The sequence below is a fragment of the Caretta caretta genome, chromosome 13, assembly GCF_965140235.1.
Source record: "Caretta caretta isolate rCarCar2 chromosome 13, rCarCar1.hap1, whole genome shotgun sequence".
Lineage (NCBI taxonomy): Eukaryota > Metazoa > Chordata > Testudines > Cheloniidae > Caretta > Caretta caretta.
This window is the reverse complement of record NC_134218.1, coordinates 18,394,201-18,417,357: the sequence shown is the minus strand read 5'-3', so window position 1 is coordinate 18,417,357 and position 23,157 is coordinate 18,394,201. Positions and strand designations below refer to the sequence as shown.

The following is a 23,157-nucleotide window of genomic DNA, read 5'->3' as shown; positions in this document are numbered from 1 at the left end:
TTGGGCCAAGAGAAATCTGATGAGGTTCAATAAGGATAAGTGCAGGGTCCTGCACTTAGGACGGAAGAATCCAATGCACCGCTACAGACTGGGGACCGAATGGCTAGGCAGCAGTTCTGCGGAAAAGGACCTAGGGGTGACAGTGGACGAGAAGCTGGATATGAGTCAACAGGGTGCCCTTGTTGCCAAGAAGGCCAATGGCATTTTGGGATGTATAAGTAGGGGCATAGCCAGCAGATCGAGGGACGTGATCGTTCCCCTCTATTCAACATTGGTGAGGCCTCATCTGGAGTACTGTGTCCAGTTTTGGGCCCCATACTACAAGAAGGATGTGGAAAAATTGGAGAGAGTCCAGCGAAAGGCAACAAAAATGATTACGGGTCTGGAACACATGACTTATGAGGAGAGGCTGAGGGAACTGGGATTGTTTAGTCTGCAGAAGAGAAGAATGAGGGGGGGATTTGATAGCTGCTTTCAACTATCTGAAAGGGGGTTCCAAAGAGGATGGTTCTAGACTATTCTCAGTGGTAGAAGATGACAGGACAAGGAGTAATGGTCTCAAGTTGCAGTGAGGGAGGTTTAGGTTGGATATTAGGAAAAACTTTTTCACTAGGAGGGTGGTGAAACACTGGAATGTGTTACCTAGGGAGGTGGTAGAATCTCCTTCCTTAGCAGTTTTTAAGGTCAGGCTTGACAAAGCCCTGGCTGGGATGATTTAATTGGGGATTGGTCCTGCTTTGAGCAGGGGGTTGGACTAGATGACCTCCTGAGGTCCCTTCCAACCCTGATATATCCCTGTGGAAGATCACAAATCATAGAATAATATTTTTAGGGCTGTCTATTAATCACAGTTAACTCATGCCATCAACTCAAAAAAATTAATCGCTATTAATCACAGTTTTAATTGCACTTTAAAATAACAGAATACCAACTTAAATTACATATTTTGGATATTTTTCTACTTTTTCATACACATTGTATTTTGTGTTGTAATTGAAATCAAAGTGTATATTTTTGCTTACAAATATTTGCACTGTAAAAATCATAAAAAATAGTATTTTTCAGGTCACCTCATACAAGTATTGTAGTGCAATCTCTGTCATGAATGTGCAACTTTCAAACGTCCATTTTTTTTTGTTACATGACTGCGCTCAAAAACAAAACCATGTAAATCTTTAGAGAAGAAGTGGGCAAACTATGGCCCGCGGGACCGTCATGCTCAGCCTCGGAGTTCCCTGCCGGGGAGGCTAGCCCCCTGCCCTGACCCTGTTGTCCCCCCTACCCAGCAGCCTCAACGTGCCATGCCACCAGTGCTTTGGCCCGCTGCTCTTGCTGGGCAGCACGGGTGGCATAGCTGGCTGCAGCCGGGCGGCGGGGGTGCCAGCTTCTGCTGCTCTGAGCAGCATGGTAAGGTGACAGAAGGGGGGGTTGGATAAGGGGCGGAGGGTTCCTGGGGCGGTTGGATGGGGAAGAGGTTCGGTGGGGGGGGGCAGGGGTGTGGATAGGGGTCAGTGCAGTCACAGGACGGGGGTGTTGGATAGGGGGTGGGGTCCAGGCTGTTTGGGGAGGCACAACCTTTCCTACCTGGCCCTCCATACAGTTTTGCAATGCTGATGTGGCCCTCAGGCCAAAAAGTTTGCCCACCCCTACAAGTCCACTCAGTCCTACTTCTTGTTCAGCCAATCTCTAAGACAAACAAGTTTGTTTACATTTAAGGGAGATAATGTTGCTCTCTTATTTACAATGTCACCAGAAAGTGAGAACAGACATTTGCATGGCATTTTTGTAGCTGGCACTGCAAGGTATTTATGTGCCAGATATGCTAAACATTCATATGCCCTTTCATGCTTTGGCCACCATTCCAGAGGACATGATTCCATGCAGATGATGCTCATTAAAAAAAAAAAAAACTTTAATTAAATTTCTGACTGAACTCCTTGTGACAGAATTGTATGTCCCCTGCTCTGTTTTACCCGCATTCTGCCATATATTTGATGTTATAGCAGTCTCGGATGATGACCCAGCACATGTTGTTCATTTTACGAATACTTTCACTGCAGATCTGACAAAACGCAAAGAAGGTACCAATGTGAGATTTCTAAAGATAGCTACAGCACTCGACCCAAGGTTTAAGAATCTGAAGTGCCTTCCAAAATCTAAGAGGGACAAGGTGTGGAGCTTGCTTTCAGAAGTCTTAAGAGCAACACTGATTCGGAAACTACAGAACCCTAACCACCAAAAAAGAAAATCAACTTTCTGCTGGTGGCATCTGACTCAGATAATGAAAATGAACATGTGTCTGTCTGCACTGCTTTGGATTGTTATCGAGCAGAAGTCATCATTAGTATGGGTGCATGTCTTCTGGAACAGTGGTTGAAGCACGAAGGGACATGTGAATCTTTTGTGTACCTGGCAAGTAAATATCTTGCAATGCCAGCTACAACAGTGCCATGAGAATGCGTGTTCTCACTTGTCTGACTGATTGGCTGAACAAAAAGTGGACTTGCAGACTCTAAAATTTTACATTGTTTTATTTTTGAATGCAGGTTTTTTGTATATAATTCTATCATGAAAGTTGAACTTACAAATGTAAAGAGATTGCATTACAGTACTTGTATTAGGTGAATTCAAAAATACTATTTTAGTTTTTTACAGTGCAAATACTTTTAATCAAAAATATAAAGTGAGAACTGTACACTTTGTATTCTGTGTTGTAATTGAAATCAATATATTTGAAAATGTAGAAAACATACACAAATATTTAAATAAATGGTATTCCATTATTGTTTAATAGTGCGATTAATCACGATTAATTTTTTTAATCACTTGACAGCCCTAAATATTTTAGTTCTGTTTTACTTTCTGGAGATACAGTGGAATTCACAGATGTACCAGATGATACACATGGCTAAAGTGTAAGTTTGCAAAGTCACCACCAGTGCCAGCGATGTATTTTCACCCTTCCACCCAAATTTTGAGATATGCTTCAAATGGAAATTGCCATGTAATAATGAGTGATATCTGAAACACGCTTGCCAGCTGTGAAACTTTTCTAGGTATTAATACTGTGTAATTTTTCCACAAAACCCTGAAGTCTTGTACTATTTCTCACCTGGAACAAAGAGTGATGTAGTAGAACCAAATCTTTGTTGAAGTCCCTCATTCTAATGCTGCTAGTGCTGTGACAAAGTGAAAGGCTTTATTATTTACTGAACAAAACAGTCTGGAAAAATAAAATTTCTTTTTAATTCTGCCCAAAGAAATGAACTAAACACATCTATTTAAAAAATGTTAATGATATGCACACCCAACTCTGTGGGAATGTATAGTTATTAATGTATGCAACTAGCTGTTGCACAAAATTAGAAAGGAAAAATCCCACTCTTTTCTTGCAGCAATGGGAACTAACAACCGTTCACAGCTGGATATGAACAGCATCTTGATCACTAACAGAAATACCTGCAATATATTTGTTTGTAAGACAAACAAGTTGGTGATACTAAAGTAGTATGTTACAATTAGTGACCTTGATATCTGCTTCCTCTCCTTCCCCGACCCCACTTGAATAATGACATTTGTATTTAAAGGGCCAAATTCTATCCTAATTTACAACTTGCGCTATTCTGTTTATCTCAATAGTGTTGAAAAGAACATAAACCATTCTGGATCAAATTCTGCATTATTTTAGGACCAAATGTATACGTCAGAACCCATTTTTTCCCACAAATCACAAAGGAAAGTCTTCATGCGCCAAAGCTTTTGCTGAGCGGTGGCAGTTATTCAGGGCTTGATCCAGCACCCATTGAAGTTGAAAGAATCCCACTGACTTCATTCCAGACATCCAGTATTGAAGTCTGCGCCAAAGGAACTAAATGTCTCATTGGATAATCCATCTAGTTTTGTATTAGTCTGTTCTTGTCACCCACCCCAGCCCACCCATAAATGAAACAGAGCTTTATCTTTCCTGCATTAACAAATCTGTCTTCCCAACAGTGTAACCTCAAGGCACATACCATGCACCTGGCACAGTCAGATCTGCAGGTCTGCGGTACTAAAAGGATTTCAAACCCCAGCCTAATGAAAGAACAACAATCTGCCTGGCATAGAGCAATCTAGAAACTATTTGCATCTTGAGAAACACTCAATTTGCTCCAAAGGAAGAGTGACTACTCCTTATGCCTTAAATATAGATCTTCATGCCCCTAAGAGACTTTAGGCAAAAGAAACAAGCTGAAGAAAGAAAAAAAAGTTTTCCACTTTTAAAGTTTAGTTCATATATGTCAACAAATACGCAGATCACAATGTATAATAGTGTTAAACTAGATAGCTTAATACAAAAACTAAAATTTGATATTATTAAACCCAAAGGGAGTCATTTTAGGACAATTCCAGGAATCAATGTGGAATGCATCTCTTTGCCCAGTGTAACTGATCCAAGATGGGGAAAAAGAAAAAAGTATGCACAAACAATTGACAGAAATACCTATGCAATTATGAGAGAAAAGAAAGGAACTTGCTACACCACAGGCAAAATTTGCCATTCGGTTATACTTCATGCTCCAGGCAGTGTCCTCCTTGCAGAATCATTGGGTTGCAGGTGCAAAATGGAGGCCAGAATTTGACCCAAAAATCTTTACTTCACAATTTATTTTGACACTGGTGTTACGAACACCTAATATACAAAAAATGGAATCTTGGGGACAAGACATATTTCAGACCATGGCTGCACTTTCAAGAATATGAGATTTTAAACACACGTACTAGATCCATTTATGAATGGTCCCCATTAACCAGTTAGGAGGTAGGCACACAATACTCAACCTGCAAGGCAGATAAGTGAGCAATTTTATTTAAATCCAATATGTGCTAAGTGAGGGGTGGGGGGGACATTGAAATGATGAAGAAATTAATCATAGTTTAGGGATACCTACAGCTTTGCTTGTGGATGTATCATCTAGGAGACAATAGACAGTGGAATATTTAATCACACTGGAGAGCATATAGCAACACAAATACACAAGGACTAGTGAGGCAAATTCTGTCCTATCCCAAGCCTCATGCACCCCTGCAAAATGACTATCCTCAAATGCAGATCAGAGGCTGTGTAACTAAATCTATGAAAAAATCTCTCTCTCAATTTACATTTTATGAGTCCTCTTGTTTTAAATAGATTCCAGCACCATAATTAAAAATCCACACCTTGTTAGAGAGATAAACCAACATTAATATGTTAACTTAGTTTGGGTAGGGGGAAACAGGGTGCAAGGGAAGGGATAAAGAGGAGTTTTAGTTCAGTGCTCTAGCAAAATAAGATCCTGATCCTACCACCCTCATTCCTCTGAGTACTTCCACTTGAGTCTCTGGGCCAGAACCAACAGCAGAGAGAGAGAGGCTCTCCTCCTCCCCTATTCAGGGCCGGCTGTGAGTAAAGCACTCCTGAGGACTGTTCAAAATTACAGCCCAGCTTCAGCGACCCATATGGCCTATGGTAGGAGTACATAACTGCTGGATCATAGATCCATCCCATCATGCCTCCACCTGCCTCAGATCCACCCCACCTCCTTCCTCTGCCCCATTCCACCCGCAAACACCTTGTACAACTAATAGGGGGAAGTCACCAAGTGGTGCAAAGAGACCACAGGTCAGCAGTGAATTGGGTCCTTTAGGACTAAACACATTAGTGCCCAATCCCTAACTGCGCATCTTGTGCTTCCTGGTTTTGAAGCATTAAAGCTTTCCTAGGGGCAAGCTGCAGTTCTGCGACAACCACACCTCTTATACCATTCATGCCCACCCACCAGATTGTGCTGGGGAGGGTTGCCAATAATAAAGCTGAAAGATGTGGAGTATAAAAATCTTATTGGCATATTAACGTGAACTATTGATCACTTTGGCCTCGATTCTACCATTCTATGGAAAAAGCTGCATACATACATACAGGGAGAACTCTGCGTAGGTGGCTGTGCGAAGAACCTGATGGAATCCCCTTCAGGAGGGGTTTGTACCCATACAAAGCGAGTAGGGGACTGTGGCACTCTCACTGTGATGAGCCAGAGAATTCCCAGGGAAAACTCATCCCTACCTAACAGATCTTGGGAAGTCCAGGCAGATTGCATGCCCCACTCTGCTTCTCATTAACCCTCCTTTAATCCATGGCAAATTGGCTCATGAGAGTGGTTAGAATGCCTACAGAGGGGGGAAGCTATGGATAGTTAATGTACAAATGAACAGATATTAACTACTGAATGGATTCCCACTTGGAAATCCCCGGTTGGCCAGAGCAGGAAGTCACTCAGACCAGCTGCTCCCCACTCTAAAACCCATATAGCCTTAACTGCCCAGAGTTTCTACAAAGGAGCACTGCAAGTGGGTTGGGGAGACGAGTGCGGTATGGTCACTCCTGTCTCCCTTTGGAGATTCTTGCTCCCTATTTTTAGCAAAGGATCATCCATCTCTTTCCATTCCTCCCCTCATCCCCCAACAGCAACAAAATTTAAACAAACTCATTACTAACAAGAGAATGTTACTAGAGATTCTTTGCATCTCCCACAGAATGTCTTTGTGGTTATAACTGAAATTTCAGTGCAGAGACATCAATATACTAATATCTCCTACCACTTACCGTTCTGTTACTCCAATTGGTTGTTCATGTCTAAAATTAGATTAAAGCCAGGGCAGGAACTGTCTATCTGTACTACAATGGCACCATGCACACTTTTGGGAGCTGTACCAAAAATATAAGCAAATAATAGCTTCATAACTTTCAATCTGCTTTAAACAGAGTTCCCTCTATCCTTATGTTCCCTACAAGCAGGATCTGTAGTTAGATCTTTTGTAGTACTGTTATTTATTTTTCCTCCCCTCACATATATTCCTGCTAGGCATCAAAACCAAATTCACATCAGAACCAACCCACAGAGAAGCCAGCCACTGTTCCAGACTGGTGAGGTGCAAGCTCATCAATATTTATCATTACAGAAAATCCTGTTCACTGGGGCTTAGCAAATGAAAAGTAACTTATCTGGACCAGATATTTGGTGGGATGTTGTTTGTTTAAGTACATAAAAGTTTTATTCGGGGTTATGAGTAGTTAAGCTGTTCAATTGACATCTAGGGCACAATTTCAGTGCCACTCACATGATTCTATTTTGTGATCTTGTAACAAGATGAGTCTCCAAAGCTCCAAATGACTATGGCAACATACACACAAATGTAGGCATCAGTGCACACAGATCAGGATCCCAAACAGGCATCCACTTGGGACCACTCAAAATGTGCATAGATTTTTCAAGTGCCTTTGTGAGCACTGGAAGTTAGGCATGATTCCTTACAAGAAATTGTAATAAAATCTCTAATTTACCAAACTATAATAGGAGCAAACACCTTCCTGTTTATTCAGAAGTGAATGCAATAATTCTTTTCTCAATTGTTGTTCAGACTTACATAACTTTAATATCAGTCTTTGCAGAAAAGTTTTGAAACTAACAACAATACAAGTCTGAAGCTAATTTCAAGGGATAACATTTTATTTAAGCAACTCAGATTGTAAAATAAATCACCTCAAATTACATCTTCTCCCCCCATACAAAGACTATTAGTTGACAGTTATCTTCAATGCTCTCTTATCAAACCTGCCTCATCTCTGCAGATTTCTCTATACACTATATTTTCTGCACACTAGGAGACCAAAGAATACCAAACACTGGAAACTGCTACACTTTAAAAACAAGAACTATTTCAAATCTATTAAGTAGTGCTGGCAGGAGAACAAATCCTTTTCACAACAACTTTCACGGTTTCAAAATTCATTTTCATTCCATTCCATTAGAAGGTTTTTGGGAAACTAAAGTGTCAAAATGTCTGTTTTCAGATCAAACAGGTCAGTCTCCTCTCCACCCCCCCCCAAAAAAGTCCACACGGGACCTGATAAACTGTCCTGACAAAACCTTAATTGAAATGGATATCTTTGCAAAATGTTTTGGTGTTGATGTAACTGAATATTTCTATGAACGTATTTCAAAAAGTTCCTATCTCTACAATTAAAGATACTGCAGATGAGAATGTAGAAGTCATTAAAAGTCACAGGGAGCACTTTTCATAACCATGGGTTTCCCCAGCACACTTGAGCAAAATTCTCTTCCCCCTTGGTTCTGTAAGTAACTTAATGCCCTGTTAAATGAGCATGCCATTCTGTACTGCCCATTCTCTTCTGTACCAGGAACATAAGCTGATGAGGTGATGGTGGTGACTTCTCTGCTCTTTGTATACTAGCTCTGGCATTGTTTTTGGTGTGCAAGCAACGGCTTCCTGAGGAGTTGGGGGAAGCAAAGTTGAGAAATGGGAATACAAAAATAGCTCTTGTTCTTGCACCATTGAGGTTACACATGCCAACCATAAGGTGCAAATAGTAGCTAGGCAGCGATCGGAGAACAGTATGTGACCCTCTAGAGCCAGATTTTACCCACTAGATGTAGATGGGAAGTACCTGAGAACCCTAGTGCTAGGTAAAGGGAGTGTGTGAATTATTTCAAGAAATTTTGACAAAAGGAGAATATACATTAAAAGAATTCCACAAAATTCTATGAAAATATATTCTATATTATAAAAGTAAGGTTCGTCGTACAAGCCATCTTTTACCTATCTACTGTGACAGGCAAATAATTACTACTAGATAAAGGGAAAGGCCAGTTAGAAGTTTGGGGGGGTAGGGGTTCTTATGTAGTGTAGACTAGGATTATTTAGCCTGAATAAGGGCGGAGTCACAGGAAACTTTGAGGTATACAAAATAATGAATATAATGAAATCTTATTAGATGCTTTTTATCCCACAACATGAAATAAAGGGTAATGGCTGGATTCTGTTAAGGACAAGAATGAAATTTGCAGTCGTGGCCATTATGCAAGCTAAGACTGCTAAAAAGGCAAGTGAATCTCATGCTCCAGTGTGTTGCATCACCACCTTTGAAGATCTAAAAGGAATATTTTCTCCCTCATGTTAAAAGCCTTTGCAGTTGTCTTGTGTTGTTTTTTCCTTCTATCTCTGAAGCATCCAGCATCATCAACTGAGCCATAGCATCTTTAACTTGGGCTCTGGCAGGTAGCCACTTTAGCCTGGACATTTAGAGTCACAAACTGGCCTGAGTGCCCATGACAGCAAGTTTCAACAAAAGGAGACACCACTCTTCCAAGCGTCAGTAGGGCTCAGCTTTGCTTCTATGTGACAAGGGACCAAACCGAAGCCAAGGACGAGGTTACATACCAAGAGTAAATGCTAACTGAGGAGATCAGAAATTGGCAGCTTGAGGACATAAAATAGCTAGATTCAGGATTAAGGAATTGTAGTTTAGGCTTGTCTGAATTACTGTGCAAATGGCCAGGGAGCTATGAACTACAGGAAACTATTGTCATTTGTAATGGTCTTTGAATTCCTGGTTGTATTAAATTCTAGGGTATTTTAAAATGTTTGGGGAAAAAACATTCAGTATAAGAGGCACTAAAATGCCTGGTGATAGTGAGTAAGAAAGAAAAAACATTGGTTCTTTCTTCAGTGGCTTGTGTCCCTGTTTATGGAGCCTAATACTTACCACCAGACAGTAAAAAGAGCAAACCTTGAGGAGATGAGCCACAGAACTGGCATTGCACTCTGTCCATGGTTTCATGCCTATACACAATGCTTAAGAAAACTACCTCACAAAAATGTATTCTTCCAGCAGTCATCTCACAGTGTGGTTTAACAGTTAGAGCACAGAACTGGGAATCAAAGTTTTCAATACAGTCCACATTACTCTACCTGAGCACCTAATCCAGCTCAACCCCCGGGGTTTGCCGTGTGACCTTGGGTGAGTCCCTTCACTGCATCTCAGTTTCCCCATGTGAGAAACCTCCCTCCCTTTCTGTTAAGCACGCTGGAGGAAGAGAACGGCGAATAATTACTTACAACAGGCACCGATACTTCACAATCAGAAGCCAGCGTCCTTTTGACGGGGACCCTCTTGCAGCCTAAGGAACTGCACTGGTTTGGGTCCTGACTTGGCTCTGCTGCTCCCCCGTTTTTGCAGGTCACGCCGCCAGAAGCAGCTAAGCGCTGGACACAGGAATCAGCCGCCCTGACTCTTCTGCCTCCAGTGCACGCAGGAGGCAAATGCAGCCGTTTAAGAGCCGGGTCCCCAGACGCGGAGAGACCCGTCAACTTCTTCACCCCGCTCCCACCCTTGCGGCCCCAATGCCGCAGGCGAAGAGGTTACTTACTGCACCGGGGAGGAGAGACGGCCAGCGATGGCCCCGAGCGGCTCAGGGACACAGCAGCAGCAAGGGCAGCGAACAGCGACCTCCAGCTTCCCCCGGACCTTGGGGGCAGGCAGCCTCCTCACCTCCCCGAGCCGGGCTTGGGGGTGGTCCGCGCCGCTGCCTGCCTGCAGGACCACACAGCTGCCGCGCTCGCCTTCTTCCCTCCCTGCGAGGGGCTCCCACGCGCCTCGCTCGGCCGCCGCCGCCGCCGGCCAATGCGGGACTCAGTGAGGAGCCGGCTTTACCCATCTGTTGCAAGGCGCCTCCTCCAAGCGCTGCCTCCCCGCCCGGGGTGCTGAGGCCACATCCCCGCCCCCGGCCCCCCAGCCTAGCGCCCGGCCGGCCTGCAGCAGCGGGGAGAGGGCATGGGCGGGGCTGTAGAATTAGGACCCCCCGTTTCCCCCCATTGTCGCCGGCTTTTCCTCCCCTATTCATTATCCCAGACGTCTCTTCCCTCAGCTGCTCCGCTTCCACTCCCGTCCCCCCATTACGCCCGAGTTCCACTCTGCCCCCCCATTACACCCTGTTTTCCTACCCTACTTGGTGTCTACTTCCCCCTCCCATTTATCACCCTTCTTTCTCCTCCCCTCCCCCCCGGGATGCTTTGGGGTAGGAACTTTTCTGAACATGCACATACATGAGGGACAGGGGACTGAAGAAGAAGCCTAGCAGGTGGAAGGGCAATGAAAAGTACGAGGAAGCCTGTGCTAATATGCAAAAAGAAAAGGAGTACTTGTGGCACCTTAGAGACTAACAAATTTATTTGAGCATGAGCTTTCCTGAGCTACAGCTTATGCTCAAATAAATTGGTTAGTCTCTAAGGTGCCACAAGTACTCCTTTTCTTTTTGCGAGTACAGACTAACACGGCTGTTACTTTGAAACCTGTGCTAATATGCACCTAGTAACTGCAATCACCTGAAGGAATGGCCAATGAAATCATAGTCCTCACTAGTGTCAGCTGGCCTAATTGCACTGCCTCCTGTGATCACTTGTTATACTAGTCTAGTGTTTAGCCTTGTGTAGGGCAGGGAGGGGGAAAGGGACTAAACAAGAATTGTATCTTGTGCCTCACCCCCTCTACTCCAGAGAGAACAAGAACCAGGCCCTGAACTAAATTCCCTACCCCTGAAAAACCATGGGGCCCCATATCATGTGTCAAAGACCAACACCTGGTATTAGAGTGAGCAGAGATTTACCCTAGGTTTGAATAAGCACACAGCAAAAGTTTATCCAAACATAACTAGACTTCTTTGGTGTGGGAAATTTCATGTGGAGAGGATGCTCCCAAAATCTCAGGGTTCTGCAGTACTGGTAAAATTGCTTCAAGAGTACCTTTCACACAACATTAAGGGTTTCTGCATTTTTTAACCTCAAAAGTTTTGAGCAAAGGTCCAGTCAGTCCATATTTACTACCTTCCCTAATTGCAAATTAATTCTATCGGAGAGATGCTGAATCATGAAAGTGAGTCCAGAGAAAGTGTTACTTTTTAGAAGACAAATTCTCCATTAAAAAAAAGCTGTCTGCATAATTTATGTAGAGTCCCTCATTTTGGGTTTTTGTCTTGATCAGTGCAGTGGCAGGTTCAGATATCAAGTGTGTATGTAAGCCCTCTCCCTTGTTAGTTCCTCTTTGGCTTCTCATTTGTTTTATGCATGCTCCTTACAGAAATTAACTGTATGAGGACTGGGAGAAGAAGAAAACATACACAAAGAAAAATGGATCTTTTAAAATTTTGTCTTTAAGTAAGTTTTACTTTAAGGGGCCTGCCCCAGTTTGGGGGGCTTTACTTCTTTTGATTTTTTTCATGCCATTCCCTACATTCCATCTGCTTCTCCACACAGAACCCATGGGATCTGGGCAGTGAATTTTGCCCTTACACAGTACTAGGTTCAGTTATTTACAAAAGAACGGTCAAGAGAATTATGCAAATTCTTTGCAGCTTTAAACAATTTAAAGATAATAAAACAGGCTTGTATTTCCTTGTGATGCCTGTTGTGGAATTAAGCAAAACAAATAAATATATATTATAAATGTTACACAACTACCAAAAGATATTGAGTCCTGGGTGCAATGTTTAAAAACAAAGGGCCAGATTCTGATCTCACTTATAGCAGTGGAAATCCAGAGCAACTTAATTGACTTTGACTCTGGTTTTAAATTTTACAACCAGAACAAGTGAGATCCAAATCGCGTACAAAAATGTCCCCCCTTCTTTTTTTTTAAAATGCTTTTTTGTCCTGTACTACTGACACCAGTCTACATCTTAAAGCTGGTTCACTCTCACTGACACCCACATTATCCCAGCTCTTGCCTGCACTCTGTCTAGAAGACCAACAGGTTTCAGTCCTGTTTAGCAGAAAAAGTATCATGACTGAAACTAAGCCAAATGGTTTACTCAATCCTCACTCTACTGCAGAAATGTTTATAGTAATAGGCATAATATTTTATTACTGGTCGGCAGGCACTTTCTCAAAGTGGCATGTACCTGTTACCTACTGAGGCTGAAACATTGCTATAAAACAGTGGTTTTCAACCTCTTTTCATTTGCAGACTCCTGAAAAACTTGAATGGAGGTGTGGATCCCTTTGGAGATCTTAGTCTGCAGACTCCCAGGGTTCCACGGACCACAGATTGAAAACCACTGCTATAAAAGGTCACTTGATTACCTGTTCTGTTCATTTTTTCTGAAGCATCTAGCATTGGCCACTGTGAGAATACAGAATACTGGGCAAGATAGATCTTTGGTCTGATCCAGTATGGCCATTCTTATGTTCTTAAGGTCTCAGCAGACATTAGATTTAGAAGTTTACTAATACCTTTGTGATTTTGAGAGACACTAAATAGATTGCGTTTATTTGGTGAGACTCCGAATGTCGAAATTCTGTCCTCAGATATGCATGGCAAATTCCTGTTGATTTTTTGGCAGTTGAGAACAGAAATTGGCTTTGTATTATGTTAGTAAAATTACAAAATATCAATGTCTTCCATGCAGTTTGCAAGCCCACTCCCAATTGTTCATTATTCCCATATACCTCTCTTACCTAACCTCTTCTTATCTTGTGAGACATGGGGCTGGTCTACACTACCGCTTAAGTTGATGTAACTTATGTTGCTCAGGGGTATGAAAGAAACATCCCCCTGAGAAATGCAAGTTACATCAACTTAAGCACTATCCACACTGGCACTATGTCAATGGGAGATGCTCTCCCACTGGCATAGTGCGTCTTCACCAGATGCGCTACAGTGGTGCAGCTGCGCCGATGTAGTGCCATAGTCTGTCTTACCACTCTATAGCTTTTACTATTACTACTGTGTCAGAGCCCCATTGGGCTAAGTGCTGATACGCACACGGTAAGAAATACTCACCATCCTGAATTGTTTGCATTCTAAATAGACAAAACAGACAAAGGAGGGAAGAAAAGGATAGAACATACAAGCAGAAGACTGGGCACTGAGATACAGACAGTATGAGATATGACTTGCCAAAAGTCATACACAGGAAGTCTGTAGTAGATATGTAGAGTCCCAATCCACTGTTTTACCCACAAATCTACTGTTCTATTAAGCTTTTTGCTTAATGACTTAAACTTTTTCTCTAAAAAGCCATACACCAAGCAAGTAAAATGCTTGTTGCAAAGTTAGTTTCTTAGCTTGTTTTCAGTGTACGTTCTTTCCCCATGATCATTTACTTAGGTTTCTACAGCTCTTTAGTTTTAAAGATTGAAAACATGTGGCATGAAGAAATATGAACTTTCTCCCTGCATAATTCATCAGTATCACATATTGTATTAATGCAGTCCAGGCATGGAGAACTCACAACATCACCATGCTAGGCAGAGTAAAACTAGAGCTCTTTGATGCAGTGGCCAATCTCTTCTGTTAGACTGCTGTGACCTTGAGTAAGTTACTTAACCTGTCTGTGCATCAGTTTCCTATCTGTGAAACTGGAAATAGAACTATTTAAATGAAAAAGTGCATATAAGTGCAAAGTATTATTAATAATCTTGTTAATGTATTTAGACATATATGCACTAGTAAATAATCTCTTCATACATCACTAATCATTGTTAATCATAATTGATATTAATTATCTCCTGATTCATTGTGGGCAGCAAACACTTGATAATCAATATTATTTAAAAGCTCTGATTAAGCCATCATACAGAGAGTTAAAAGGGATGTTAAACATGATCCTCCTTCTTAACAAACATCTCAAAATCTTCAAAGACACATCTAAGATCCTATCTGAAAGTCTCTTAGAGTGAAGAATGAGCTGATTTCACTAATTGGTCAAGCAATGCATTATCAGTAAGCACAGAGGTAAAGCTGTAAGCAATTACAGTTCATGAGACCAAAGACTGTGCAGCAAGAATAAACAGTCCTCCCCGGTATTCAGAGTAAAGAGCAATGTATCGATGAAAAGCTTTATATTTTGTTCATTCAAAAGAGTTCTGTGCCTAATTAATAGCATCTTATAGAGAACAGAGTCTGAAATCTCCAAAGAAAACTATTCAAGCAAGTGTTATTTTGGTGTTGTTTCCATGTGCGGCAGATGTTCTGCAGGACCCAGTCATCAGGAACAGAACACCTCTTGCCATTCACGCACACATTCACACACAAAATCTTAGCATTTGGAATTTTGTTTTTAGCGGGCATTTGAAAGTCAGTAGCAGCAACAGGGATTCGTGTGTGTGTTTTATGTAGTCATTGTACAAGTTCCCCTATCTCAAGTTCATACAGAGTTCACAGAAATGCAAAGAAAGATACTGATGACTTCTCTGTAAATTTGAAGAGAATTATTGATATGCATCAGCTATATCAATCAAATGTTTTTCTAAAGTCTTCACATATGATTGTACCTGCCAACTGCCTTGACCATATACTATCAAGTTACAGAAACTGGGTATTAGCAGTGAACCCAAACCAAAAACCCAGATCCAAATGCCCCACCAAATTTGGGGGCATTTTGGAATCTAAACTTGGATTCAGTTCTGAATTTTACAGCGGGCTTTTTTTAGGTTGAGCCAACCTAAAACACCAGATCTGAACATTTCCAGACTTTTTTGTGAGGGAAGATGTATGTATTGCAGCTCAGGCTTTTCTGTATAAATAGAGAGAGAAGAACAAATGCAAAACCTAGTATACTGATCATCAGAAAAACACCCCAATTCTAAGAGAACTATGCTTCTGTTGTGAAGATAAGGCAGATTTATGGAAACCTAATGCCTTTTGTAAACTGTGGGAAACAAAGTTTCCTTTCACACTAGTAATGACTGTTAAAGAAAGTGAAGGGGTTTGGTGTGTTGCAAGACCCTAGCCTAGATTTAGCTAGTGTAGTAAGTTTACTTAAGGAAGCAAATTCATTCTCAGAGAAAGCAGAATGGAAACAACATGGGATGCCATTTGGGTCCTGACACCCTTGAGAAGGCAAAAATGCTTGATGGACAGTGCTAACTGCTGAAAGTGCCAGTAGATAAGTGAACTGTTGTGTTCCCCCCATAGGGCCACATCACTTTCTGGCAACTGGTAACTGTATGTGAGCTGAAAAAAACAACAACATGTTACAAGTACATGAGGAAGCAGCTGTCTACAGACCTTGGAGGATAAGACAGTTGCCAACTTGACTTCAAGATAAGTCTTTCCTTGTAAGGACAGCTATAGGACACTTTCTGCCCTCACATATCCTTTGATGATTGTGATTGTCAGCAACTGCAGCCTCATGTTTCCCATCTAGTTCTTGGGAACATGTATGGGGAAAGGCATTGTAACTTCAGTGCTAACTGGGAAGTGTACAGTAATAACAATCCGTAACTCCTACAGCACTTTTCAGTTTCAAAGGGCTTTGCAAACATTGATTAATTAATCTATTCTGTGTTCAAGTCCATGCAAGCATGCAATCCTTTCACTAAACAGTTGGGCTCTTTTGTGGCTTTTAAAGTCTGAGCTATGCTGTGGGTTGGGAATGTGTGGAGAGGTGCAACACTGAAGCAGCAGCTGCTGGAAGCATTTTGCCTGGGAAATTGCAGAGAATAGACTTAGGAGTGGCTCTTAAATCTTTTTGGAGGTTCCAGAGGTGAATATCAGCCTGATTATCTACCTCAATAAGCCCAACTCTCTTTGAGGTGTATTGCCTATCTGGCCAAAATTATTGCTCCCCTACAGCTCGCAAACAAGGAGCACAAGCACCAGGCTTCTTCTTGCTGCCCCCTGCACATACACCACCACTCTTCCCCTCCCCACTTTTGCACCTGTGTAGAAGCAGACAGGATCTGTCCACTTCTGTCCATCTTAAACTTGAAGCTTCTTTTGTCAGTTTTCAAACAGAAGGCAGCGTAAGTCACACGTAACTGTGACCTTCATGGTGTAGGAGTTCCCTTTTCCTGCCCAGGGCATCCACATATGTATGTAAGTAGCCACTTGGATTGTCAGCCTTGATATCAATATATATATATATATTTCATCTTGTAAGGGATAGAGGTTTAGAATCGATTGCTTTCATGTCCTTACCTTTAGTGTTGCTCTGATATCAATTTAGTACTCGTATACCCTCTGCTGAAGGACTCTACCCTGCCTTTGCAGAGGAATGTCCTGAATCATCTGAATGATCTGAATGATGAAGACTTTCTCAGATATGTTAGGAGTCTACTCATGACACCACAATTACCAAAACCCAAAATAACTACATCAACTGCAACCAGTCCTTGCCGATGTCACTGTCTGAGACTGACTGAGCAGGTGGGTAGGCAGGCTTCCTGCAACTACTCAGTTGGTACCTGTCACCACAAGAGACAGGTACCAATGTGGATGGGGGTTAGATTTGGCCCAGCCTTGCTGGGATGCAGCTACTGAGGGTTCTTTTTCTGGGTCTTAGTGGCCAATCTTTTTCTGTCTTCACACTGGAAGAGGAGGGAAAAGATCACAATGATTAGTAAGGATGAGGCGCATAAGGAATCATTTTTTGGGCGAGGGAAGAAAGAGGTGAGGAAAGCAAACCTTACACAGTTTTAAAATGTGGCAAGTTGCTGGGAAAAGAATCTTCTCCAGACACACTTTGTAAGCCAGGGTTCCTTGAGCTCTCCAGGGGCCTGAACGTTTTCTGAAGTGATGTACAGCTTTAGTCTGCAGGACAGGGTTCATATTATTTACTGGGAAACTGCTGGCTGCCTGCCAAGCAGAAAAATACTCCCTTGCTGGCATTTCAGCCAAGGAAAAAAGGAAGCAAAACAAATACTTCAATATTACTGTATTACAGTGTTTAGATTCCACCTTTCAGATGGCAATATGGAATTTATTACAGCATAAATGAACCCCTAAAGACTGAAAAAACACTCAGCACTGTCTCCTTCATTCTAATGATGTTCTGTAATTTCACCAGAGTCACAAAGTTATGATAGTACCAATAGATCATATCTCTGTGCACATACACAACGTGCATGCAGGAGTGACATGCTTCAATTGTGGTTTTTATGAGAAAGGTCAAATAACACCTTGATATTTGTCACAAAATCTTAAAATCTCATGATTGATGACTTCCTTTTGCACAAGGTGACTGAAATAGTCTTGTCAAACCATATCACAAGATTTACTGAGGTCTCATGCAGTAATTGTGAAATTACTGCATGAGAAATTGGTTAGTCTCTAAGGTGCCACAAGTACTCCTTTTCTTTTTGTGAAATTACTCTAATTCACCTGCTATATATACCTATGTATATATGTACAGCATTTATTGGATATGCACGGAGTATATCTGTATGTTACAAATTCATGTATCTTGCCCACTATTTGGCTATTTCCACAGTGGCACCAATCTTGCAGTATTCAATATGCAGACTTCAATGGGATTTTTGTGCTCAGAGGGCATGCAGGATTGGGTCTTAGAAGGGAAACTTTCTCATTTAACCTATAAGTCTTCTGCCACAACTCTGATGCCATTACAGTTACACCTGATATATTCACCAATAGAATGCAATCTGCAAATGTACTAAAGTAAACAACATATTCCTCATCTTTTATTATTATTTATTGTATTACTAGAAGCTCTAGTTATAAACCAGGACCTCATTGTGCCAGGGGCTATACAAACACAGGAACAAAGAGACACTCCCTGCCCCAAAGAGCTTACAGTCTAAGACAAGAGGTTAGAGACAGACAGATGGGGGACCCAAGGAAACAATGAGACAATACTGACCAGCATGATAGACAGTGGTCTCAGCACAGTAGCAGCCTGATGGTTGTCAAGTATTTTTGTAGGCATCACTGAAAAGGAGTGTTTTAAGGAGGGACTGGAAGTTTTGTGAATCTTTAAGGGGAGCACCATCCAACTGTCAGGGGAAGCATGGGAGAAAGCATGAAGGTGCTTGTTTGAATATTTAAGAAGTGGGCAACAGAGGCTGGTATTATAGGCTAATCGGAGGCAGGAGTCGACAACTTGTCAGAGAATGAGAGATGATAGGCAGGGTGGAGATTGACTGTGAAGGACCTTGGAAGTAAATATAAACAGCTTATGTTTGATGTGATAGCCTGTGGATTGATGCAAAGAGGGATGACGTGGTCAAAGCGATGGACTATGAACATTATCTTTGTAGCAGCATTCTGAAAGAATATAAGTGGGGCAAGATTGCATTTGTCAAGGCCAGAGAGAAGGATGCTGCAGTAACTGAGGTGCAAGATGATGAGAGCTTGGACAAGAGTTCTAGCTGTGTGTCTGGATAAGAAAGGTCATATGTTAGAGAAGTTATGCAGAAAGAATTTGCAAGATTTAGATATAACCTGGATCTGAGGACTTGGAGGGATGCCACAGTCAAGGATGACACTCAGATTACAGGCCAGAGTGACTGACAAAATGGTGGTAGTGTCCACAGAAATCGAGAATGGAGGTAGCAGGAAGGGCTTGGGGTGTGTGAGAGATTAGGAAATCTGTTTTAGCCATGTTGGGCTTGAGCTGATGGCTAGATATTCAGAAGGACATGACAGAGACAGACCAAATTTTAGATAGAAGGTTTACGTTTGGATAGAACCTGGAGTCATCAGCATAAAGAGGGCAATTTGTGTTTAATGCCAAACTTCCTGCCCACCATCAGTAAGCTCCTATTTTTAGCTGCCCTAACTCAAACTGAGTTTAAACATTTAAACAAGAATAAATAAGATTATGCCTCCTGTGTTACCAAGGCATATCTTGCTTATATACTTCAGGTGCATTTGTTAGCAGTGAGCCTAAATCAAAACCCTAAATCCAGACACCCCCTGAGATTTAAGGGGCTTGAAATGCAAACTAGGATCACATCTGTGTTTAGCTGCTGGCCCCTAGCAATCCAAAAACTCAAGTAAAAAAATCACCCATCCACAACATGTGTGGGCTTAAAATCAGGATCCACACCTGAACTGTGTATCTTAGGCACATCTCTACTGTATATAGGGATCCAAACTTTGAATCTCCTAGGCTGGGGGGTATTTAAATTGTTTTTTGTTTGGTAGGGGCCAGAAGTTAAAAACAGATGGATACTCTGGTATGGATTTTAAGGCCTTTAGATAGATAGATATAGATAGATAGTATAAATGCAAATATTGTTAACAGTTCTTATGTTAATGAATATGTCTCCATATAAACATGTCTTTTAAAAGTATGGGCAAGTGTTGGGTTTATGTCAAGCCAGCTTTGGATATAAGTCAGATTCCCAAGTGTAAAACAAATATCTGGCACAAATGAGACACCATAATAACATGCCCTCTTTTGTGTACGTTCTTCTTTAGGCAGAATGTAAGTGTACAATCCCATGCTGGGCTCTTCTTGCTGCATGGCATGTTGATGTGCAGAATCAGAAAATGATCAAAGATTTTAATAGCTTTCTTCTCGTTTAAAGAGATGATAATAAAAGAATTCTGCTCCCACTGCAGTGACATCACATGCTATAGGCCTTAACCGTATGAATTTTAAAGCATTGTTTTAATGTTGTATTGGCAGGAAGACAAGTCTACGAATGTGGGGGGAAGGGGAGAAGAGGCTTAGCAGTGCTGCTTCTAGAAAGAAGGAGCTGCAAATGAGAAACCACCCGGAGGTTTCCATTATATGGTTGTTATGAAAGAAACTGCATTGTGGGCTAAATGCCTCGGACATTGTTCAGTTTTAACTCATTCCTCACCCAAGCAAAATCCCACTGAAATAGGTGGAAGTTTCCCAGAGCAAAATCTGGGTTTGAAGCAGGTAAATATCACTTTGTCTAGCACATCCTGCAAACTTACAAATTTCTGCTGTATTTCCCAGTTCAGCTACTTCCTCAATCATTATTTACTGCATGGGATCCTTTTTAAAATATTATAGTCATAAACATACTGCATAGTCTATTTAATAGTATTCTGCCATCCTCCAAAAGTTACACAGCGAGAGTTAGTTCCGCACATTCTCTGCACTAACACAGCACCTATAGGAAGCATAGCTTGGCTAAAATTTTGCTTTTTACCTTTAAAAATAACTCTTATGTTCTTCCTATGTAGCCAACACAACCTGGCAGAACCTAAAGCAGTTAATGATTTGTAATAATGCGTATTTATCTCCTTAGTGCTATAGCAGCATGTAGGGCTTTCCAGACAAACAGAAAATTACAGTCCTTACCAAATGGAAATTACAATACAAGGGGCCATCATTCAATGTGCTGAGCGTCCTTTCAGACAGGAGCTCCCATTGCTTGTACTGGAGTCCACATATTCAGGATTGGTCCCTAAAATAAGACAAAAGACAGCAATGTATGAAAACAATAACAGCAATAACAAAAAAGAATGAGGAAGGATAAGGGAGAACCAGAGAGTTGCAGCACTGTTGAGTCATGGGATGTGTTTGTGATAACATACAGATCTGGTTATTTTTATATTGTAAATTTTTAAAATAAAACTAAATGTAACGTATTACTCTTCGTAGAAAGTGTCTGGAAAGAAGGTTGGGGTGGAGGTCAGCCACATAAGTGCTGTTTCTTTTTTTTGTTACACAACAAATATGTAATATGAATGAACCACATGGGCACAGCTGGGCCAAATAATCATGGTTATTAATTACATACAACATGCAAGGCCTAGCTACATACATACAGTACTGCTCTGGCAGGGTTAAGGTGACTTCTGAAACACAGAAGACAGAGAGGGCCCCTAGATGGCTTACAAACTATTTAAAGGATACTACCCAATTCATAATATACTTCTGGAAGGTTGGCCAAACAAAGCAACAAGTTTTTAGGAGCAACTGGAAGGGGGATTTAAGTTCATTCCTAACATGCCCTGATTTTGAGCCTTCTCAGATGTGTAGCCTATAGGAAGCTGTCTAGTTACATGTGATTTTATATGTTTTTCAGCTATTGAAGAGACACAAATGCCAAATCCATTATTCAGGGATCTCATACAGGCTTGTGACACCTTCTGGACTATTTTTGGGTGTGTAAACACTAAATCACAAGGTTACATAAATGAAGCATTTTGATTTGTGACAGGCAGTTTGAAGGAAAACTGCACAATCCAGCATACAATAGTAATTAAAAATAAGTTTCCAATAATATTTTATTTCTGCCAAGTACTTCTTATTTTTTTGAACTTTCAGCCTTATGCCTGACCAGCCTGGATACAGGTTTCTTTTAACTGTTTCAGAGAACCATGCATAAGAGAACACACAATGGTGAATTGCATCTAAACAATATTGCATTATATTTCAGTCAGGTATATTACATTGCTTGCCTCTGTATTTTCTGTGGGTGACAGGCAAAAATATAACATGGGAAAGAGTGACTTATAAGCTAATTGCCCCATTCCCACACTTGCTTCTCTTTAATCATTAGAATTCCAAAGTCATGACCACCAATTCTTAAACAATTACTGTTAAAATGAGGGTACAAAAGGTGTGCCTGCAAAAATCTATGTGCAATTAGCACACCTGTAAAAACCCACAAATATACGTTGACAATGGTTGGCTGAACATACTCAGTGGGTACATGTGCATTTTTGAGCTGCATCTATTGGATTCTCTTTTGAAAATGTGGTTTTAAAAGCCTAGATATCTTTTATTTCTTATGCCACATCCACTGTGGTACCTCAGTGCTGGATAATATAAAGTAACACAATCCAAAGATTTTTCCAGATGGCATTTTAAACGTTAGGCACCACCAAGTCACTATAGCCAAGTCAATTGTACTCTGGAGTTCAGGTGTCTGAGCTTTCAGCTTCTCCATGCTCTGGTGCGCTACGATTTTTTAAAAATACTGTCTTTTTATAGCAGCAGGACACTGTGTCAGTGTAACTGACTGCCGAAAATCTCTTCTCCAAGCTTCCTGAGGTTTGACATGAGGTAGGCTCTTCAGGTCAATCCAAGCCCATGTGCAGTGGTTTCATTTCCCTCTTATTTATTCCGTATAATAAAGTCTTGCTCATGTAAAGAACGTATAAGGTTAAAGGGGAAATCCCAATGGCACCAAAAGTACTTGATCATTCCATTCCAGAGCTCATGTAATTTTTCCCTCCATTCTCTTCTTTAATGGTAACACGGCATGTTTTTTGTTGCTCCTTTAACATGCAACAGGATCTTGTTGCTGGCCATAAATCTGTGTTTGTGAACAATATACACCTGATCTAATATCATAACCAGAGAAGTCCTGATCTGTATGTTTATGCTGTGAACAAGTTATCAGCCTCCTTCAGGATTTTCCTGAAGGATTTTCTAATTCCATCAGAGGAGGGCTGGACATAGTTCCTTCCAGAGTAGACAGACTTAATTTGATTCCATTGAACCTAAAGGGTTCCATTCCACTGATAGTGTAACTGTGTTGGGTTTGCATTTAGCTTAGGTGAGACTGTGAACAAAAGCAGCACACAATGAAAACGGGAAAGAGGAGAGT

The 23,157-nt window shown here is 41.3% G+C and overlaps 1 protein-coding gene across 6 annotated transcripts in view; it reads right to left on the bottom strand.

Annotated features, from left to right (window-relative positions):
• The window catches only part of SULF2 (sulfatase 2), a 238,531-nt gene extending 228,002 nt beyond the window's left edge, over positions 1 to 10,529 (bottom strand). For 3 of the 6 annotated variants that reach the window (XM_048819455.2, XM_048819458.2, XM_048819460.2), the window contains exon 1: positions 10,248 to 10,529. The gene's annotated coding sequence lies outside the window, so the exon portion shown is untranslated. Of the gene's footprint in view, positions 1 to 9,936; positions 10,174 to 10,247 lie in introns of those variants that run through there. The other 3 variants (XM_048819461.2, XM_048819456.2, XM_048819462.2) reach the window with 3 other exon arrangements.
• Positions 10,530 to 23,157: the final 12,628 nt, after the last annotated feature.